A 6,023-nucleotide genomic window follows, 5' to 3' on the forward strand; every position below is an offset into this window, starting at 1 on the left:
TCTTTGGTTATTGGGTAATCTAACATAAAGTTTACTATACATTTGAGTTTTAAAAATTGATTTTTATAATCAGATTCTTTTGTATCAAAACCCAAATAAGTATAGCACATTTCCCTCTGTTGGTTGTAGTCCAACGAATCCTCATACCCAGCTAACGCCTCGCCCTTAATGGGTAACCCCTATAAAACGTTAACATCCTCCAAGGTGACAGTCGTCTCGCCAAATGGCAAGTGAAACGTGTTCGTTTCGGGCTGCCACCTTTCAACCAGAGCTTCTACCAACGCTCGGTCAACTCCCCTATACTCACAACGTATGATACTGCCAAATCCAAATAAATCGATATACAACTCTACCTTTTAGAGTAATGAGTTCATCTATAACTCGCTCCCAAAATGTACCATCCCCACGTTTAAAATCCATTGTAGAGCTCTCCATCTCTAGTGGATTGAGGAACAATTTTCTAGCTCGGTGTTCGGCTCCTAGGTACAAGAGACTTTCATCCCTTGGACCCGGGTTGAGATACAAGTTCATATTCATTTTCTTGGTTGAATTTGGGTGTGGGTTGGGTAAGAATCTTCAAAGTGTTGGATGAGGTTTGTGAGTTTTAGTGTTGAAGTGTGGGTTTGAGGTGTGAGTGTGGGTGGTATTTATATAGAATATAGTAGATTATTATAAATTGTAATTTAATGTTTTTGTTTTTATCTTGTTGAAGTAAATTATAAGAGTTACTGGTCTAGATTTTAAAGTGTTAAAATAGAATTAAACAAACAAGTTGTTTAAAAACAAATAACAAAACACATAACAAATTTATTAAAAACACATAAAAAACATAACTATATTAAAACATAGATTACTTCCAAAGACAATCGTCATTTGACCACTCGGAATCTGATGAGTGCTCTCCAGGATACGGGTCATGGTGGTACTCCGGTTCAACTTCTTTCCCTTCGTTTTCATAAATACTCTTCAACACATCAGGATTCAACTGGTCAAAAGTTAACTCCGGTGAAGGGGGGTTGTGAAGGGGGGGGGGTGTACTTTTGCTTCAGGCTGAGGAAGCTCACACTTACATTAACAAAACAGATATGTAGTTACTCAATCAAAAGAAATATTTGATCAATAAAATAAATATATAAACACTTACATAATGTAGGATCCACGTATGGCAAATAATACGGTAGAAAATAGGAGCACGACAAAGGTAACATAACTCCTTGGGTATGTTACTGTGTGAAAATTAGGGTTTTAAATAAATAACCTAATCCGCTATTGAGAATGGCGGATTTGGAGAAATATTTTTTTTAATAAAAACCTAATCCGCCATTCTTTATAGCGGATTAGGAGACATATTTTTTTTTGAAAAACCTAATCCGCCATTCTCAATAGTGGATTAGGAAAAATACTTCTTTTTGTTCATCTTCTTCGTCTGTAACCTAGTTTACAGCTCACAGCTCACGAGTCTTGAAGGAACAGCTAAGGATGGCAGCTTTGAACAATGAAGGAAGCTTTAATAATTTGAATTGTGTGGGCAGCAGCATTGCATGTGAATGAATCTATCGGCTTTGCATGCATGAGAGATAATGTGTGGACACATTCATCAGCCTTTCATATTAGCATGTGAACAAACAATCATATTAGCTGTGAACAAACATTCTGTGTGGACAAACAATCAGCTTTGCATTGCATGTGAACAATGAAGGAAGCTTTATCGTATTAGTTGCATGTGAAGGAATCTATCAGCCTTTCTGTATGACACATATTATCACTTTGGCATGCATTATCACTTTGCCATGTGAAGGACAACAGCATTGCTATAGGGCTTTGCATGCATTATCACTTTGGCAGAGGTATGGTACATTAAGGTGGTAGCAAACAAAGTTTGGTTAGTTGGGGTTAGTTAGGTTAGTGGGGTTAGTTTGTTCGTTTGGTTTGTTAACTGGTAACATAACGGGGTTAAATAACATATCTCCTAATCCGCTATTCACATCAGCGGATTAGGGGTCCAATCATTGCCACAGGTGATCCGTCTTTCACTCTCCTAATCCGCTATTGTCAATAGAGGATTAACCAAAATCCTTTTTTAGACTTTCCCATTAACCTAATTTTTTCATTAATAAACACCTTTCAAAAACAAAAATTCATCTAAACTGAGAAGCACCCTTACCTTCTCTTGAGACCACCTTCCGTGACATTCTTCATCATTGTCGTTGCCGCTAGAAACCCTAATGCCACTGCCTGGACACTTAACATCACCCCTAAAACTGCTTCAATTAGATTTCTTAAAAACACAACGGTAGCCAAACGGATCTTTGCTAAATTAAAAACACATACATATTAGAAAGAAATCAGACCTTCTGAATCAACCAAGTTGAACCCTTGCCTGACCTCTAGTTTTTTCTTCATCAATTAAGAGTGTGTTTTATGAGAGAGAGAGAGAGAGAGAGAGAAAGAAGACGGCGGGAGGAAAGAATGTAACATCCCGAATTTCTAAGAATATTATAATTAAATTAATTAATATCAGTGGGAAAGTTTACTCGGGAAATAATTAATAGAGTAGAAGCTAGTATGGGCTGGGCTAGTGTTGGGTAATGGATATGGGTTATGGACTTGGGAAGGAAGGAAGAGACCATGGGCTTAAGCCCATGATCCATAATTATATAAACCTTAATTCCCATTTTCCATTCATTTCACACATATTCCATACACCACCAAAACACACACTTAGCTCTCTCTCATCATACTCTCTCTCTAGCCGAAATCAAGAGGAAGAAGAAGGATAATCGATTTCCGACCCGAGGTAATGATAGTTTAATATTGTACTAGCCTAAAACGTTAGTTATAGTCGCGTAACGACGAGCCGACACCGTTAAACCGTTTAAATCACAAGATCCGGGTGGAATCGGGTATAAACCGGACCTAAGATGAGTTTAGGGATCACCCTAGCTCAAATCTAGATCAAACGGGACGAAAAACGATGAAAACGGTGGAAGAACGAGTGAGATCTCGTTTTTCCGGCGAAAACGTGGTTTTCCGGCGATGACGGCGCCGGAAAGGCGGCGCCGGAAAAGATAAGGGTGTCAGGGAATGTTCCCTGACCTAACCCTAGTTCGCTAAGGAAACTTAGAGAACTAGAGGGTGATCCGTTAGCTAGTTCGCTAAGGAAACTTAGAGAACTAGAGGGTGATTCTTTAGCTAGTTCACTAAGGAAACTTAGAGAACTAGAGGGTGATTCGTTAGATAGTTCACTAAGGAAACTTAGAGAACTAGAGGGTGATTCTTTAGCTAGTTCGCTAAGGAAACTTAGCGAATCAGAGGGTGATTCGTTAGCTAGTTCGTTATGGGAGCTTAGCGAATCAGAGGGTGATTCGTTAGCTAGTTCGTTATGGGAGCTTAGCGAATCAGAGGGTGATTCGTTAGCTAGTTCGTTATGGGAACTTAGCGAATCAGAGGATGATTCTTTACCCAATTCGTTAAGGGCAAAGTAAAGAACTAGGAGTTTAATATAAAGACAGAATGGTCCCTGGACTTAGAAAGGAATGAGATAATTACATAGTAGCCCTTGGACTTTGATAATTTATGAAAGATGCCCTTAAAGGATTAACGAGTAACGACTAACTAACCGGGTAATGATTCAATGAAGTAAAATCGGCTTAGACACGTAAGACTAATTAAGTAGTAATAAGGATGGCTAGAGTAGTATTTGATATTCAATTATTAAACAGTTAGACGCGCACAGCTCGAGAAGGAATAATCAGTAGCCGAAGAAGTAACCAAGTTCAGGTGAGTTTCTAGCCCCATTCCTTGTTATGTTTTCGGGGCTGTGTGCATACTCGATGTGTTGTTAATACATTTATCCTAAGAGATAAGTGTATGCCATATGTGATATCTGTGATAGATATGAATGATTGCTTGTCGGTACGCGAACGATCTTCGGATATTGCGCGTACTGTCAGGTTAAAAATAAAGGTACGAATATTATATATCGAAGATGTATGAACATTACGAATGAACACTTGTCGGGGCGTGAACGATCTTCGGATATTGCACGTATCGACAAGGAGTATGGTTGTCAAATGAATGATGTAAAGAACGCCTAGAGTGTTCTTATGCTATAATGTAATTATTGTATATGTGAAATATGTGTGTACATGTACACTAATGGTATGTGAGTCCTACGTTCAACATAGTAAGTTAGGATGGCGAATCCCTCTAACTTCTGTTGGACATAGACTTAGCAGGTGATGGCGTAGTTAAGGACTGCGGGCCTTATACGTGATGTAGATGATTGATGTAAACGTAGATAGGGACGGTGGGCCTTATACGTGTTATAGGAGATAGACGCCAACGTAGATAAGGACTGCGGACCTTATACGTAATGTAGGAGCACAGGAAAGGACTGTGGACCTTATACGTGCTATATTTGTGTTGTGTTAGCATAGGGGAGGACTGCGGACTTCGTACGTGCTATGGTTTAGGTTGCAACATAGGGAAGGACTGAGGACCTTGTACGTGTTGTCAATATAGGATGGTACAGGGAAGGACTGCGGACCTTGCACGTACCATAACTGGTGAACATAGGTAAGGACTGCGGACCTTTTACGTGTTTACGATCTTGAGTACAGGTATAGACGGCGGACTATGAACGTACTCTCGGTAGACTGAGGTTAGTGATTGTAGATATGTATGTATGTATGGTAGTAGGGTAACGGATTAAGTATGGATATGTATCTTCGGATATGTATGTATGTGTATGTATTGTATGGCGTCCGATTAACTAGAACTCACTCAGCGTAGCTGACTTTTAGTATGCACGCAGGTGAGCAGAATGAGACAGCTAGCTTGAGTGGGCACATGGTGGGCGAATAGGAGACTGGCATCTGAAGACTCAAGACGTTTTAATGTTAATTGACGTTTATTTTGAAAGACAAGAATGTTTAATTAAGGCAAGTTTTGGATTGCTGTAATGTTTTATAAAAGTTTTTAATGTTCCGCGAAAGTTTTAATTAACTCTGATTTGTAAGAACTGTGTTTATGAGTAAATCCGACGCTAAAGTAGGGCTACCGGGTTCGGGGCCTTACAAAGAAGTCCATTTAAATTTTTGAAATGATATTTATAAATCCGCATATAGGCAAAGGAATCCCAATTTTTTTCATCAAAGCCTTTTATCAAATATATACAACAGTGTGTTGTAATTCATGCAAACTAACTTATACACTCTTAATTTTCAACATCCTAACTTTCTCTCTTTTATATATATATATATATATATATATATATATATATATATATATAGTGTTAATTTTGTTTTAAAAAATTCTAAATCCCCTTATTTCTTTTATTAGCCCCACATATTAACTTTTTTTTTAAGTTCAAACCGAACCCAATAAAATGAAAACAAGCCTACTCCTACACTCCATTTGTTAATGAGTACTGATAGAATTAAAAGAAACCCCTAAAATAATAAGATTCTAATTCTTAAACGAAAAAGACTGCAGACGGTTCAAGCTTCAAACGACCTCCCAAGTTCCAATCAAATCAGGCTCGTATTTACATTTTTACAGAAATGAAAAAAGGGATATCAAACCGTATGTATTATCTCAACTCGCAAGACTTGTTGATTTCTTTATCTTATCTATCAATATATTATTGTTTATTGATGCTTTATTTTTTTTTGTTTTTGGTAATGTTTCGTTTGCAACTCTTTTGTTGTTTAATTTTATTTTTTTTTGTTGCTCACTTGCTTGAATATCATGAGAATTGAATTCTTTTATAGTTTACACCAAATATTGTTTAATTTTTATCATTTACTGCTTGAACTTTTTTGCCTTACAGGTGCGATGAAAATATTTTTTTTAACCAATCTCCGGACCTAGTTTAGTTGATGTAGATAATCTTCCTCGGGATCCCGTCGATAGGAAAACAATATTGAATTACCACCCAGATCAATGAGATGAGATAAATAGAAATTATTGGATTAATGAAATCACTTAAAGGACAATTGTGTATTTTCTTTTGTTATATA

This window comes from Bidens hawaiensis, unplaced genomic scaffold (genome assembly GCF_021521415.1).
Source record: "Bidens hawaiensis isolate Kalapana, Puna unplaced genomic scaffold, B.hawaiensis_p1.1 tig00026421_1, whole genome shotgun sequence".
NCBI classification, from domain to species: Eukaryota; Viridiplantae; Streptophyta; class Magnoliopsida; order Asterales; family Asteraceae; genus Bidens; species Bidens hawaiensis.